At 36.4% G+C, this 17341-nt stretch overlaps 1 long non-coding RNA gene across 1 annotated transcript in view; it reads right to left on the bottom strand.

The window, feature by feature from the left end:
* LOC131737904 (uncharacterized) overlaps nucleotides 1–17007 on the bottom strand; it is a 58396-nt gene extending 41389 nt beyond the window's left edge. Inside the window, exon 1 of the long non-coding RNA XR_009329467.1 lies at nucleotides 16641–17007. This is a non-coding gene — a long non-coding RNA (uncharacterized LOC131737904). The remainder of the gene's footprint in view (nucleotides 1–16640) is intronic.
* Between the last annotated feature and the right edge of the window lie 334 nt (nucleotides 17008–17341).

The raw sequence follows: 17341 nt of genomic DNA, 5'->3' as shown, positions 1-17341 counted from the left end.
TTCTTGCCACTCTTCCATAAAGGCCAGATTTGTGCAGTATACGACTGATTGTCTCCCACCTCAGCTGTAGATCTCTGAAGTTCATCCAGAGTGATCATGGGCCTCTTGGCTGCATCTCTGATCAGTCTTCTCCTTGTATGAGCTGAAAGTTTAGAGGGACGGCCAGGTCTTGGTAGATTTGCAGTGGTCTGATACTCCTTCCATTTCAATATTATCGCTTGTACAGTGCTCCTTGGGATCTTTAAAGCTTGGGAAATCTTTTTGTATCCAAATCCGGCTTTAAACTTCTCCACAACAGTATCTCGGACCTGCCTGGTGTGTTCCTTGTTCTTCATGATGCTCTCTGCGCTTTAAACGGACCTCTGAGACTATCACAGTGCAGGTGCATTTATACGGAGACTTGATTACACACAGGTGGATTCTATTTATCATCATTAGTCATTTAGGTCAACATTGGATCATTCAGAGATCCTCACTGAACTTCTGGAGAGAGTTTGCTGCACTGAAAGTAAAGGGGCTGAATAATTTTGCACGCCCAATTTTTCAGTTTTTTATTTGTTAAAAAAGTTTGAAATATCCAATAAATTTCGTTCCACTTCATGATTGTGTCCCACTTGTTGTTGATTCTTCACAAAAAATTACAGTTTCATATCTTTATGTTTGAAGCCTGAAATGTGGCAAAAGGTCGCAAAGTTCAAGGGGGCCAAATACTTTCGCAAGGCACTGTATACCGCTCTGGAAAAAATTAAGAGACCACTGCAAAATTATCAGTTTCTCTGGTTTTACTATTTATAGGTATGTGTTTGGGTAAAATGAACATTTTTGTTTTATTCTATAAACTACTGACAACATTTCTCCCAAATTCCAAATAAAAATATTGTCATTTAGAGCATTTATTTGCAGAAAATGACAACTGGTCAAAATAATAAAAAAGATGCAGTGTTGTCAGACCTCGAATAATGCAAAGAAAATAAGTTCATATTCATTTTTAAACAACACAATACTAATGTTTTAACTTAGGAAGAGTTCAGAAATCAATATTTGGTGGAATAACCCTGATTTTCAAGCACAGCTTTCATGCGTCTTGGCATGCTCTCCACCAGTCTTTCACATTGATGTTGGGTGACTTTATGTCACTCCTGGCGCAAAAATTCAAGCAGCTCGGCTTTGTTTGATGGCTTGTGACCATCCATCTTCCTCTTGATCACATTTCAGAGGTTTTCAATGGGGTTCAGGTCTGGAGATTGGGCTGGCCATGACAGGGTCTTGATCTGGTGGTCCTCCCTCCACACCTTGATTGACCTGGCTGTGTGGCATGGAGCATTGTCCTGCTGGAAAAACCAATCCTCAGAGTTGGGGAACATTGTCAGAGCAGAAGGAAGCAAGTTTTCTTCCAGGACAACCTTGTACTTGGCTTGCTTCATGCCAAAGCTGCCCGATTCCAGCCTTGCTGAAGCACCCCCAGATCATCACCGATCCTCCACCACATTTCACAGTGGGTGCGAGACACTGTGGCTTTGTAGGCCTCTCCAGGTCTCCGTCTAACCATTAGACGACCAGGTGTTGGGCAAAGCTGAAAATTGGACTCATCTGGGGGTGCTTCAGCAAGGCTGGAATCGGGCAGATTTGTCTTTGTGAAGAACGCATGAATCAATGTGATACATTTGGTACCATTTCTTGTGTCCTGGGTCTGCTTTCAAAGGGGCAAACGAACGACCGTGAGTGCCGGCCGATTACAATATATATATATATATATATATATATATATATATATATATATATATATATATATATATATATAATGGGCACATGGCCAGGTTTTTAACTAGTGCTGGAAAAAAAAAACATACGAGATGCAAATCGGATTTATTTATAAATCAACAAGCCAACAAGAGTATAAGGAGTGAAAGAGGGGAGATTTAAAAAAAAAAAAAAAAATTCTCTGAAAGGAAATCCAATAATTATCATACCAGAAATAAACAATCCAGACATTTAGTTTGTAAGCAGCCTAAAGTAGTCTTTTATGATGTATTATAGAAATATGGGGCAGTACAGATTGTGTAAGGTTCCAGTGGCGTCCTATTATCTGTAACACAGGAGGTAAATGGGAAGAGATGATTTCATCAAATGTATGGTGGAACTGCATTTTTTCTTTACCACTATGGTCTGTACACCCTTTTTTTTAAAGTGGTTTGGTGGCAAGAAAATAGAATTGGATAACCAAAAGTAATGGACTTTGAAGAATGCTGTTCTGATAGCGAATGGTATGATTAAAAAATGTATTTTTTGTTTACGACTGTAAGTTGCCCTGGAAAAGGGCGTCTGCTAAGAAATAAATAATAATAATAATAAAAATAATAATAATAATAATAATAATAATAATAATAAAAATAAAACACACACAAAAATAAATGTTATTAAACCTTTAAACACATATGGTATTCTATCTCTGAATGTTATTAAATCAAAAAATATAAAGCAGTGGATGATATTTCTACAGAGTACAGGAATTGCTGGAACTAAGGTAATGAGATTCTGTGTTTCTGTATTTTGTGCATCAAATGCTGATGCTTGAGGCAGCTTGTGCACTGGGGTACAAGCCTGGCACATTGTTAAAATGTAGAGAAAGACGTTATCCATGCCCTTACCACAGTTACAGATGTAAGATGACTATGATTGCTCAGAGGCATGCTAATTACAAGGTACTTAGCAGTCAGCACCTAAAATACACCTGCCAGGGGCACTAACAGGGGAGAAGCGACATGCTTTTTTCTTCAGCTTTACACAGAAACCAGCTGGAAAGCAGGCCTTGGGATATATGGGTGATGCTCACAACCATATGTTATCAGAGTTTCAATTTTCATGCAGTCTAAATAAAAGAAGTGATCTTGTTTCTCCTACAGCTTGGAACAAAATACAAATTCCAAGGCAATAATCAAATCATAGGACCTTTTCTACTGTATATGCCTGTAATGGCTCAGATCTAATAAACATAACAGCAACCTTACAGTTGACCTCAGCAAATTATTCTGTAGTCTGTACAGCCTTTCTTAGAATTAATGGTACCATTTATTATCGAGTAGTAGTGGACACAAAATACATTTGGTACCAAACTGGAATAAACTGCATTAATCCATCACTACAGCATTTGCTTGGCCAGCACATACCAAGTTTGTTGCTTTTACCATAATAGACCAGTGGTACAATACAGAATACTGATGTTAGTAAAAAGTACTTTATATTGCATTATTTCACTGACCACAATTTTCATATGTACCGTTTTTCCTTTAACCTTATATTATCTGCATATTTTATATTTACTTTATCTGCTCCACTTTATATTACATTAGAACACACACACACACACACACCGTATTCCTTCAAATTTAAGATGTGCTTTTTTAATCATTTTTTGCTTCTCAAAAATAGCCTGCATCTTAAATTCGAGTACAGTATAGTGATGCATGTATTAAAATCACCAACAAAAGACGTGACTATCCAATATATATATTCAATCGAGGTCAATCTTTATGCCAAACTAATAGAACATGTTTATTCTAGACTGCTATTGTAACTATGAACTCAAGAACCTCGATGTCCCACATCTTTAAGGAAGGATGTATCTCCCAGTAGGGTTGACAGTCACTCTAGACCGGTTTCATGACTATCATACAATTTATTAATTTATATTATTTTTGTATTTGTGGACTTATATAACTTTCGCAAAGGTGGACTTTCAGAACCAGCAAAGAGAAAAGCACATTGGCACATTATTTTATAACCCATGCATGTGTTTTATAAATTGGACCTTGAGGAATACATCTGACTGATTTTAATTTAAATACACCGAAGGTCTTATGCTGAGTAAACATAGCTACAAAGGCATAACAACCACAAGGGTGGGAGAACAGATATTTTCAGACGGTGCAGTGCTAATCCATCCTGAGTCCCAATAATCTGTCAATTCAAAATGACTTGTCAGGGAACGCCCAACTGTTCTTCTAATTTGGGAAAGCTTTTTGTTTTGTATCGATCTCCCAGGGTGTAATCACTGTATTGCTATGCTTGCATGGTTAACAAGATATCATCAGAAGAAGACATGTGGTGACATTACCATAGTATGAAGCTAGTATTCCTATTGCTTCCTTATTTAAGGTCGTTTATTACAACTACATACGTTTCAAAAGTTAACATTGCTACTCCTGTTTTTTTGGGGGGTTTTTTGTATTGAATTTTTTTTATACACTCTTTGTATAACTTTTGGATTTCGTATGTGTTTGTCATGTGAATTAAATTCAGCTCAGGCTTTTAGTTTGCATTTTTTTGTTTTTTGGTTATAAAATGCCCTTTCTTTTGCACTGGTACACAGCACAACTGTAGGCAGCATGCTATAATATAATAGTCTAGTGGATTTTTTTTTTTGTGAAACACAGACACACCAGCTACATTCATTCAAATAAAACCACATAAAAATAAAATTGTAGTAGCACCTTCTTATTAACCCTTCTAGAAATTCAGTGGATAATATATATAAATTACGTGCATTTATGCTAGGTTGCATTGCAAAGTTTTGTGGCATAAAATGAAGCATCATCAGAGATGATTCTCTTCATGCTGTGCCACTCCTTTCTGACACTGACAGCATTCAAGTCAGATACCAAGAACGAAGTTGACATGGAAATCAAAGTAATGCAAATTAAAATGGATGTGGTAATATGTCAGTTTCTATTTCCAGAATTTCTTTGGGACCTTTTCTGTACTTTACTGATACCTATAACAAGGGATGGCAAACAATACAATATAAAGTATTTGTTTGTATAATGGAAAATAAAATGTTTTACACTTACTCTTTTATTGCAATTAAAGTAGGTACCCTTTAGTTGTAGTTCCCTCTCCAAATAATGTTCATTGGTAATGCAGTGGCATTGTATAAATCAATTGCTTAGCACTAAGGGGTAATGGTAGCCCAAGGGAAGCTACTGTTGTCATCATTGGTAGAACCATTAAGACCATGGTAATCTGTTGCAGTACCTTGAAGCCATGTCAGTACCAGTATTAGAATCTCTGTCCAATATGTGTTCCAAATTCATGGTGTTACTATTGCTTGATCCAGCAGAAGATTTATCTTTAAAACATTAATAAGTAGCAGTGGGTTGGTATGCAAGAAAATACATTATTGAAAAAGCCTATAGATTGCACGAAACATCATATTTCTGGCATGAAGCACGAGCCAAAGTGTCCTGCTCTTATCCCAGGGTTGCATGTACAGTACAATATAGAGATTTAGTCTACTGGATACCTTTGGACATATATGAATGAACTAACAGCAATTCAAGAGATAGCTGTGTGTGAGAATTGGGGTGAAGTAGTTGAATATGATCAAAAGCACAACCATGTGCAAAATAAAAAATATACTAAATCATGTCTTGTCATGGTATTACAGTAATACTCTCCACAATTGAAATTAAATGCCAGCTAACTAAACTTGTTCTGTCAAGACCCCCCTGTCAAATTCAATGTTCTATCGGGCAATACCAGCACCTTAACTTTTGTTTTATTAATAAAACAAAAAGTGGATTGTATTTTAAGTGCTGTATACTTTTTAACACAAGTCAAAAACCTCTTGGTTTGTCTAGTTAATTGTCAAAGCAATCAATAAGCAATTTTCATTCCAAAGAAGACTTTTCATGAGGGTTAAATGAAGCATCATCAGCATCTGCATCTCAATAACAGTTGGTAGCTTGCTGTGTCATTAAAACATACACATGTCTTAATAATAAAGGTTAGTGACCATAAAGACTTATTATGTAGGTTGTGTTCCCAGGCAATTAACAACCAAACTGCTTTCCAATTCATCTGAAGTTAGGGAAACCAGTGTGCTTAATGGGCCTGTACAAAACTATAATTCTTGACACTCTCCCCACTTAGAAACCGCTGGAGCAAAAAGCCTTCCCCTTAAAATAATAGCTGTTGGAAGCTGCAAAGACCACTCTGAAGCTGTCTTATGGATTGTCATGTGAATAAGTCTGAAGTTCTAAGTGCTTTCTTTTTAGAACTGTAAAAGATCGTAATACAAAAAATAGCTAGTTTATGAAGGTCAAGAGCTCTTTTGTGTTTATCCACAACTCATGTAAATAGGATTTATCTAATCAGCAGGCTCACAAATTTCACAAAGGCTATATTATTTCTGTTTGGGAAATGTAAACTTCACGGTGCCCCATTAAAATACTATTATTGCAAATGAAATATTAAAGTTTGCATTCCCGGCAGCATTAATGTAATTACAATGTGAATTAGACAAACAATTACACCTTCCATATTGGCAAATGAAAAGACATATCTATTTTTTCTCTGCATTGTGTTGCTACTATTTATAACTTCCCAATGGCTGCAGTAGCTTGAGGGGAAGCTATTAGTGTCTTAGTTCAGCGATTAAGAAGTACAACATTTCTTGAAATCCTGGGCCTTTTAGTCTACCATGGATTATCACTTGATCCTTCCTAAGCATTTTTATACAGGAGTGCATTACCCTTGGAGCCACCCTGGGCTCCATGTCTCATTAACCTGGGTGTTAGATAAATCAAAGGCAGCTTCTGCTACAAAGATAAGCAAACTGCAGGCCAGCAAGACGGTGATGTATGGATCCAGGAAGCTAATAGGAATGTATTGACAGGGAAATGGTGTGCTTATCCTGCAATCGTTGCATAGTGCAATGAGAAATCCCAAAAGCAGATGGGAGACACTTTGGGGAATGCAGAGGGAGGGGACTGAAGAGTTTAAATGGATCCTCAAGTACTGCTTTCTTGCAACATATGTATAGTAAACAACAAGGTCTCAATTCAACAAAATGCTAAAATGCTGCAATTATGTTATGAATGCTTACAGTATAAAATAATGTGTATATTGAAGGTTGTAATAGTTATGTTGTAAAATAGAAGGCAAAACTTTGTTTTGTAACTATCCAGCGTAATATTTAACCACTGGCTTGGTGATCTAGTGGTTAAAGAAAGGGGCTTGTTACCAGGAGGGTTCCCAGTTCAATCCCAGCTCAGCCACTGACTCACTGTGTGTGACACTGAGCAAGTAACTTAACCTTCTTGTGCTCCATTCTTCGGAAGAGATGTAAAACCGAGGTCCTATTGTAAGTGACTCTGCAGAAGCAGTTGTGATGCATAGTTTACCCCCAGTCTTTGTATGTTGCTTTGGATAAAAGCATCTGCTAAATGACTAATTATTAATAATAATTATTATTATTATTATTGTTGGATGGTATAATATGGACAGCCATTGTTCTTCCATGCATTTACTATAAGATGGCCTGTACAAATATGAGACATTTGTTTGTACAATAAAGTTGTTAAACCTCCGGAAAAAAACAAAACAAAACAAAAAACCTTATATTTGCATTTATTCAATTTCATAACAATACTCTATACAGCACCTTTTCCTGATTGTAAAATATGAAAGTTCCTGGCAGTCTTAGTAAGAACCTTTAAAACCCTTTTTCTTACAGCTCATTAGTGTTCTTAACATAATATAGAGGTAGGGACTGAAGATTGAAGTCTCCAGATTTAGAGAGGAGCATTCAGACACCTACACATTTATTTATTTATTTATTTATTTATTTATTTATTTATTTATATTTATATAGCGCCTTTAGCCAAGGTGCTTAACAATTTTTAATCTAAACGGTACAATCAAGAGAAAATGGCTGAAGGAAGAAGGTATGTTTTTTGGGCAAGGGTGAGGAAGTAGAGAGTGTTGCTACAGTGAGAACAGAGGCTAGGGCAGGGTTCGGCAAGCAAGCAGGGTCCTGACTGGGGGTTAGGGGCTAGGGCACGCAGTGGGATGGGCTAGGGTGAAAAGATGTGTTTTAAGGGAGGAGCGAAAACTGCGTAGTGTAGGGGAATGTTTTATATTGAGTGGGAGTTTATTCCAATGAAGGGGAGCCAGGAGGGAAAAGGAACGGTAAAGGGATCCATTAATCACTTGCCCCTGTTGAAATGCATTGCTTAATGGTGGTATTGCTGGTACCTTGGCTTGTTTTCAACTGGTTAGACTCAAGAAAAAACAAACAAACAAACAAAAAACATATGCTGGGCTTTAACATTGTACAATGGCTGGGTATGCAGTAAGTAACACATTTCTGAGTGTCCCAGTAGTCTGTTAATTGATGGGCATCAGCACTGGCTGTTTGCCTCTTGAAACCAGACAGAGGGTTAGTCATTAATTATTAAAAAGTTTGTCAAGAAATCCCCTGGAAGAATATGCTTACTGCCACGAGACCTGAGAGGAGGACTTGCAGCATAGTCATAATACTGTACATTACATTACACTATTGTTTAGTTTCAAAACACTAGCATCCTGGTGCCTTGTCAAGCACCTCTAGAATAATGAATATGAGATGGAGAAGGTGGTAAAACCTTATACAAATTTAAAGTAATTTAAACAGTATTGTTCGGTCCAGGTCATTCAATTCAAAGCGTTTATTTACCCAGGTAAAACCATTGAGAAAAATAACTCATTTAAGTCGGTGATATGGGCAAGAAAGCTCCCAAGCTGCAACAGCACACAGCTGTTGAAGTAAAAAACACTCAAACATAATTTAAAATACCTAGACAGTACAGTGCTGGCTGCAGGAATATGTTTTCTGAGCTTTATGGCACATCATGAACACCAGACCAGTTCAGATTAAAAGCAATTGCAAGTCAACCACTGTCAAATACAATTTGCAGACCCCATCAGAAAATACTAGCATTCCTGCCTATAGGTACCTGTGGCAAAGTGGTTAGTAAGGGGAACAGGTGTAGCGGTGATGCAGTGCAGGAGTGACAGGCAGACAACGGTAATCCAGTGAAAAATGCTTTTATTTATTTTGATTCCTGGTCTAGTGACCGTAAATAATAAGCCCCGGCAATACACAACGATGTGTAGAGCGCGGGGATGAAAACACAGGTTACAGTCCTGAATAAAGAAAACAAAAACACGTTCACCCGTCTCGGGTGCGTGCAGTCGTGCTGGTGTTCAGTGAATACACTTTTTATTCGGTGACAGTTCGTGAGGTGGTGATCCGGCTTGTGCTGGCCCAAGGCGACAGCTCCGGATGTGCTTTAGCTGTCTGGTGGTTTCAAAAACACAGACAGTTATTTTACAGCGATAAACAAACACAAACACACACACACACAACTCTTTACAGAGTAACACAGTACTTTACTATCTCGTCCTTCTCGGTCCTTGGCTTAACCCAAACGAAGGAAAAGAACAGCGTTACCCTGGCCCCTATATGTAATCCCGCATGATATCTAGGTAAACGGTTGCAGCTGCCTTATTACTTGCAGCTGCCCCTCGTTTACCTGTCAAATCAATACGGTCTTACAACAGAGTCTCGCTTCCTTCCAGGCTGACCCACTTCCCGGTCCCAGAAACGAACTGTCAGGCCAGCCCTTCCAGATACTTCTCCTCCTGTTCTTTAGCGCCCTCACAGGTCGGGAGGAAGATTTATCACCAGAACTCATTGTATTTCTGTCACAGTACCACATACCGTGTAAAGAAACGTATAAATTGTTAAGAAGCAAAGGTGTCATTTTATCACATTTTTTTCTTTTGTATTCCAGGCTTTATCTGTCCTTTTACATTACCAATGGGTCCAGTTTGATTAATGGCCATTCTAACTGATATAAATGAGGGGAAGGGGTTTAAGGCAGAGTTGTCATTTAAAAGTGCAGGGGGCTCTCCATCCAGTTCCTGGTGGTACCTGTTCCTTTAACAGCTTTTCCTTTATCTGCCTGTTCCTGTGGCCCACAGCTGTGCCTCCCGTTGGCCTGATGGACTGGATCTTTTACCCAGGGACACATAGAGGGAGCATCCATTACTCATTGGTGACAATAGCCAATTGAGCAAGATGTAGAACTCAATTCCAACAGAAAGACCTATAATGTTGGAGTCAGGAGGTTATCACTGAGGGGCCTGCACCTTGCTCAGTGCCATTCTTATCAAGAGTTTAGCAGTTCTTGCTGGTGCAGCAGCCAGCAGGCAGAGCTGAGTGTGACAGAGCTAGATGTACATGCATCTTCTTAATTAAGCACACACACACACACTTTTGCTGTATTTTCCAATTCACAATAATAAATGGAAAAAGCACAAAAAGCTGACTTTAACGTGTCAAGACTAAACGGGCAACTACTCTACAAATAGAACACATGCTCTCTCTCTATTTCTGATGACTTAACTGTTGACAGTACATGAACCAATGTATTAATATTATGCACACTACAGTCCATAAGTCACAGAAAACTTGTGAAAATATTGATTCAGTACCAGCAACAACATATAACCATTAAAAATATACATAAATAAATGAATATGTAAATGTATACTTATGTTTCAGTAATTTAATTCTGTGAATTTGACTTGTGAACTGGTCCCAGACACATTTGAATCGGAATCCTCAGATAAAGCTTGGTTCTGGCGTGTGCTTTAAACTCAAGCTCCTGTTTCCATCCCACAGGACTGACTCTCATTCTGAGAAACATACAAGTGATTCTCACATTTCAGTCACAATTCCACCAGCTACTGTCGAGTAAACATTGCTGAGAGCCTCAAGAGAATGAAAAAGGAAACGAGAGAGAGAGAGAGAGAGAGAGCTTTCTATTTTATAACACAGATTTCTTGTCTTTTAATCAAATACTGTGGATGCTAGTTTTGTAGTCGCCCATTAAATTCTGATCTCATGCATTGACAGTAGATATTAATTTCTGACTGTATTTTGAATCTCTATTTATTAGTTAAATTGCTGTTGGTACAGTATAATAACTGCTCAGTTAATAAAATAGAGCCCTAACCAACTTCACTAAGCTAAACTGAAATGCAACCCTAACAGAGATAGTTTAAATCGTTTGTAGCTGAAGTGGCTCTTTCATAAACTGCATATTTATCACCTATATAGCGAGTGGGGTGGGGGGGGGGGGGGGGGGGTGATACATAAGAATTAAAGAATTACTTTGTAAGCTACCACCACTTTAAAGAAACTACATATTTGCTTTTGTTTTTGTTTTATTTCTGAAGTATTAAGCACTTCAGATTACTACATTGGTCGTTACACAAAGAATATTGCTATATGCAGACCATGATACACACAATGGACGTTCTTAAGACAAATGATCGTTCGTTAATAAATGATCGTGACTATTTTGTTAAAAGGCAAAACCTAAATAAAATAGGTGGAGCATGCACAGTATTCCTACATTAATCATCATCATCATCATCATCATCAACATTTCTCTCAAAAAGGTACTCAATATTGCTTAGAAACACACATGAAAGAAGTGCAAGTCCTTTGTCATTCTGTGATACTTGACTATCAGCAATTGAGAGATTTTCTTCTTGTCTACCCAAGGGTTAGAAAGACTAAGGTTAAAACCTACACTTGATATTAGCTTTTAGGAAATGCAGGGTCAGTCATAAAGTGAGGTCCCTTGTGCTGATGATGGTTCCCGGCTCTCCGACTGACGTGTGCAGCTATTATAACAGTACTTTAACTATGATGACGCAATGACAAAAGCATTCCTCCAGGGGATGTTGCATGGAAATAAAAGCATTATTACTTCACTTCGTTATTGCTGTGCTGTTGCAGTGACCAATGTTTTATTGACTCATTACTCATTTACATACTTAAAGCATAGCAATTTCTGCACAGCTGCCATTAAAGTAAAACGGAATGTATCAAATTATATGTGAACAAAGTCACTACATAGATTAGAGAAGAGTTCTATAATCTTAATCATTGATTAGACTGTTTCTTTGAAATGTTTTGAGTGTGCAAGTTATATTTTTAACCAAGAAATTTACAATTGGGAAATGTTTGGCATTTTGTGGCCTTTCTTAAAATGAAGAATTAAGTCATTGTGCTGAACTGGTTTTAGACCCAATGTTGTTTTGTATTTTCTACTTTGAGTATTTTGAAGGGAATTTTGGTGTTGAAAGTTAGATGGGACATTTGAAAGCTCTGTCCAGAAAATTGATTAAACTATACTGTATACACGGAAATCAATGGTTAGCATTTCCTTAAAATGTCTGTATTATTATCTACATTATATTGAATGCATGTATCTCCAATACTGTACTATTGAAGAAATCAATACAAAATCAATTGAACATATGCTGGATGGAAATTATACACTTGACTTGCTAGGTTGACACATTGAAACCTCAGAAGTGCTGTACAGTATACAGGGTTGTAAAATATAACTGAGCAGATACAGTCCATTAAAGAAGTACAGTATACCAGAAACACACTTTAAAATTACAAAAGATAGTCCACTTGAACACATACACAGGGCACTGCTGAATCTATTACTTGGGCACTGAACTTGATTCCCAGCAACTCTGTAGTTAACTGGTATGGAAAATAACCCACAATGTTGCACATTAGGTGTGGCGAGATTATTTACAATTAAAAATAAGTGAATGCCCAGAACGTGCCACTATAGCCACACTTAACATTGAAAAACCCATGCATAACGTCAAACAGTCAAGGTCCTGATAAAACTAAACCAAAGGTTTTTCCTGCAAGGACCCCCAGTTACTAACAACAGCTACAACCAAAATGGCTTACACTGTCTGCAGAGATATGAATTCTAGTAGCTGGTCATTTTATAAGAAGTTGATTCTACAGTCGGTTTATGCAGTAAAACCACAAAGGATTATTATTGCATCTGTCTCTCACTAACAGGTTATACTGTATTTCCCAAAGAGATTGTCTTCTCTTATAACTACTATTCTCACTGAGATTTTATTGTGTCATAGGAACTTGCTAACGAAGTAACAGAGTCAATTTAAAGCAGTGAAACTATACCCGGTGGGCTGGGGTATCAGAGATTTGTGTTGAAATAATTACCCTACTAAAGGGGCCATATGGTCTGTCATGGCTGGCATGCAGCCTGCCCCAGCTGCTACCTTCTTTACTAAACCAGTCACAGCAGTGTGAGCTGACAGCTTACTGTACACTGCCTCAAGTTTTCAAGCTGCTTGTCCCAGGGGCTTGCAGATCTTTTACATGAGGGCAGTCTAGTGAAGAACTCTGTCATTTAATGACAAGCAAGTAAGAGTGCTGCTTAATAATATAATAGTGTTATCGTACAGTATTTTATATTTTTATAAAAACTCCCATTGATAATTATGTTTGGTGGGTTAATTGACATATTATAACATAAATGAGTTTGAGTCAAAAGTACTGTACTGGTAAAGAACAAACCACGGAGAAACCAATAGTGCAATGAAGAAAAATGCACATAGGGGGCGCTGTTAAAGTCCATATGACATGGTAAACCTATGGTGTTGACATCACGAGTGATATAATACTGAATGAATGAGGCGAAATCTTAAACACACAGGTTTTTAGCTGCTCATAATTAATTAGTGGGCATACACCAAACCAAGTGACTTTATGCCAGCCCAGTATGCATGAGATACATTTTGGAATATATTCTAACATAACATAAACAATATTATTAAGTTGTTGTTCAGCATTTAAAATGTATTAAGTGAATATTATGGACAGCTACTTTAATAAGTGTTACTAAATGTATTCTAAACAACCAAAAAAAACTTTTTTTCAATTATTTATTTTTGGGAGTAGTTAACTAATTTCTGTACCAGCAAATGCAGAAGAAATGCATAAGTAAAATTCTAACATAAAAAAAAAAATCTGAATTCTTATCTATGGAAAACAGCCGTACTTTAATTACTACCAGTCTGAATTTGCCTAGCAGCAGCATCTAATGAGAAAAGTAAAGTACATGTGCAGTTTGGACTTGTAACTTGATAAGGCTTAAATTTACTCACTGCTAGTAAAAGATCCTGAGCCAGCAGCGTGTTGTTTTTTTTTTCTATCCCTGAGGAATGGGAAACCATATCTCTCCTTTAGGAGCATCCTCTGAGGTAAGCAGTTCTTATCTATGCTATCATAGCAGTGTGATAGCTGAGGTAATATCCAGTAACGGCTGCTTTATGTGTGATTCAATACTCGGATCAATCTGAAGCACAATTTTTCATTAACCCCTTACAATACATATCTTATTTTTTATTTTATTTTTTTATTTTTTTTAACTATTGTACATGCCTAATCAGATATTGTAGAATTTAACTGTATAACACTCATCAAAAATGATAGCTAGACTTTAATTTCCTTGTTAGTCATGAATCAAAAGTAACTTACACATAGTAATGCACATTATTATTTAAGGCTAAGCACATTGTGAAGCATTTTACATTGACAAATGTGCAATCAGCCTTGGGGAGTCTTTTCAGAAGCAATCTGCACTGGAAGAGTTATAGTGCATGCCAAATAACGATCTCAGCAGAAGACATCTTTTAGAATGCAAATAAGGATCTGCTAAGAAATGGTAAGAAAATACATATTCGGAAATGGCTTAATTAGCTTTCATATCAAATACATCTGGAAATCATTGTGTAGCTGAAACCCCTTCTGTGTTTCATGCCACACTCACTATTCTGACTCAAGGGCATTTGCAGCTGCAACATGAGTGTATAGTTCTGCTCAGTGATGATGGAGTAATTGGAATCTCTTATAACTGCTTAACACTCGCTTTTAAAAGCATTTAACATGTTCCTTCTGGCCTAAGCTGGCAGCAGTGACCATCTCCTCTTCATATAAACTCAAACTTATTCCGTAGTCCAGTAACCAGACTAGCCAGAGTATTCATTTCATACAAAAGCATTGAATGGAACTAACAGGGCCAACACATTGCTTCTGAAGACATGAGTGTGAGATTTGCAAGTATTGCCTGTCAACTATTATTATTATTATTATTATTATTATTATTATTATTATTATTATTATTATTATTAGTAGTAGTAGTAGTAGTAGTAGTAGTAATAGTATTGTTTTATTTTTATTATTATTCAACTTGTATGTGTGTGCACTGTATGAGAGCTGAAATATTGCTAGTGTATAATTTGGCTAAGAATCTTATTATAATGCAAGTGGAAAATATTTGTTCTCATACTGTGTAAGTCGTCACTACAGCACAACAGTGGCATTAGTCCAAAGCCCAAAGGGTTTTAAGCTTCACAGTAGTAAACTTCCCAGCTGCAGTGTTTGAAACCGCAGTCATTCAGCTAGGGAAACATATTAATGAGCTTTCCTCAGGTGGCAAAATGAGCATTGAAAATAATTTTTAAATGTCCGTGCATAAGATAACTTGCCCAGTTATCAGGGGATAATCACAGGTCATTTTACACAGTTTATTTATTTATTTTTTATTTATATATATGTTGTTTACCACAAAGCACAGTGGATTCTTGTACCTTCAGGCTGAATGTCACTCATTGAAAGTGTCTATTATTGTTAAAATTATAGATTTTTGTGAAATGTGATATTCTGTGGGTGTAGATTGTAGTACAAAATGTTAAAAAATTTAAACCAAATAATTTGACATTGTGTTCAGTGTTTAATCTTTTTACAATGCATAACTTCTGGTGCAATATTCTATGTTCTCAAACACAATAAAAATGAGGGGTACTATATTTAATTCAGAAAGCATACAACATATCTTAGTTTAATCACTATATATATATATATATATAATTCGAGGCCAATACTAATTCAGCCAGCAGTGTAATACAAATAATAGTTAAGAAGATTATCTTATAATAAAACATGTAGGGAACATAAGAATCATTAAGGTTGCTATAACTGTAATAAGAGAATAATTGCATTGTATTGTGTGTGTCAAGGAAAAATGCACATTGCTAACTAACTGTATACTATATTACTTGTAGATGTACAACAACTTGAATGTTGATAGTGTTTTTCAAACTTATTTTTTATGATATTGTATAACTTTGTTTAATCTGTTTTGAAGTGTCTTGGGTTACTTTAAACCATACTAATTACTGCAAACTCTAATTCCTGATCATGATTCAAGGCAATTATAGTCTGGTATTCAGGATAGGGTTCTTTATTGATTAACATTATGACTTCTTATACTAGTAGAAAACAGATCAGAACTAAAACAAAACTGCAAAATCATTGATGTTTTACCACAACAAATAACAATGAATGGTGTAAATAATATATATGTATATATAGTACAAAGTAAAAAGTACAATAGTAAACCCATAATACAACAAAATTGCCTGTACAGACACTAATGTGAGACTTGCCACCACTTGTGCCGACTGTATTTAAGCAAGAATCTTATATAATTCCATCTCAACCTCAAATAATTCTATCCATAACATTATGTCACATTTTACATTATGGTTTGAAAAATTAATGACAAAAACAATATAATTAAATATAAATATATATTATCAAATATATGTACTAATATAAAACAGTTTTAAATCACGCTCCAGTTTATTTTAAGTACTGCCCAGGTATAAAAACTATTCCCAGTGATGACAAAAGACAAATAAAAATTAAGTAGTTTTACATTTCCGTCTCAAGCGATTAGGGGACCTTGTCTGGTAGCTCCAAGTTAAATGACTCCACATTTAGACCAGGCAGTAATGATGCAATTATCTCTGTGAGCCTAACTAAAGACAGCAGGTACAATAGCATAACTGCAGACATAAATAGAAAGTAGGCTTTTTTTTTGCTACAGTCTTTCACTTACCTTGAATGATAGAATTCAGCCAACCATCGTCTGCTGAACTGGAAAAGGGTAAAACAGTCTCCTCTCCCACAGGCCTCTTAACACGGGTGTTCTTTGTGGGAATAGGGTGCCCAAAATAATGTTAGGTAGGCATAGTGAAGAAAATAGTTAAATGAGTGCGAGGTTAAACAAGAAAAGTCAACACATTAAACAAGGTAATAAAACAATGAAAGGGAAATGCAAAAGTGGGTCTGCTCAAAGCCTTTTCCCCTCACTGAATGAAAGCAATCCCTAAGACTGCATGGGTAATGAGAACTTGGCTCCTGAGATTTTAGTTTTCTTAATCATGTTCATAATTAATTCAAGAACATTGATAATTTCATTACATTCTTTTTGTCTTATCAATAAATGATGTGCCTGCACTTTTGGTCCTGTGTACAGGAAAAAGAAGAGCTGCTATGGGTAATATTGCACTAAGAACTGAGGAGATAAATACGATACAAAGAGTGAAGCGGTAATTATAGTCCTTGACCAGGCCACCAGCCTCTGAATATGAAGTCAAGCTGCTACAAATAATTAATAAGCTCTTATGGGGGAAACATAAACCCTGAAACATGTTAGTGGTGCTGTAAGTACAATTATTTCACAACTAAGCTGAGAATGTTTAAAAACATTTAGTTGTGACAACAGCAACAATTATCAGCTGTGACTTAACAGAACTA

The sequence above is a fragment of the Acipenser ruthenus genome, chromosome 9, assembly GCF_902713425.1.
Source record: "Acipenser ruthenus chromosome 9, fAciRut3.2 maternal haplotype, whole genome shotgun sequence".
Taxonomy (NCBI): domain Eukaryota; kingdom Metazoa; phylum Chordata; class Actinopteri; order Acipenseriformes; family Acipenseridae; genus Acipenser; species Acipenser ruthenus.
Note: the sequence above shows the minus strand (reverse complement) of the source record. Positions and strands in the feature narration are given on the sequence as shown.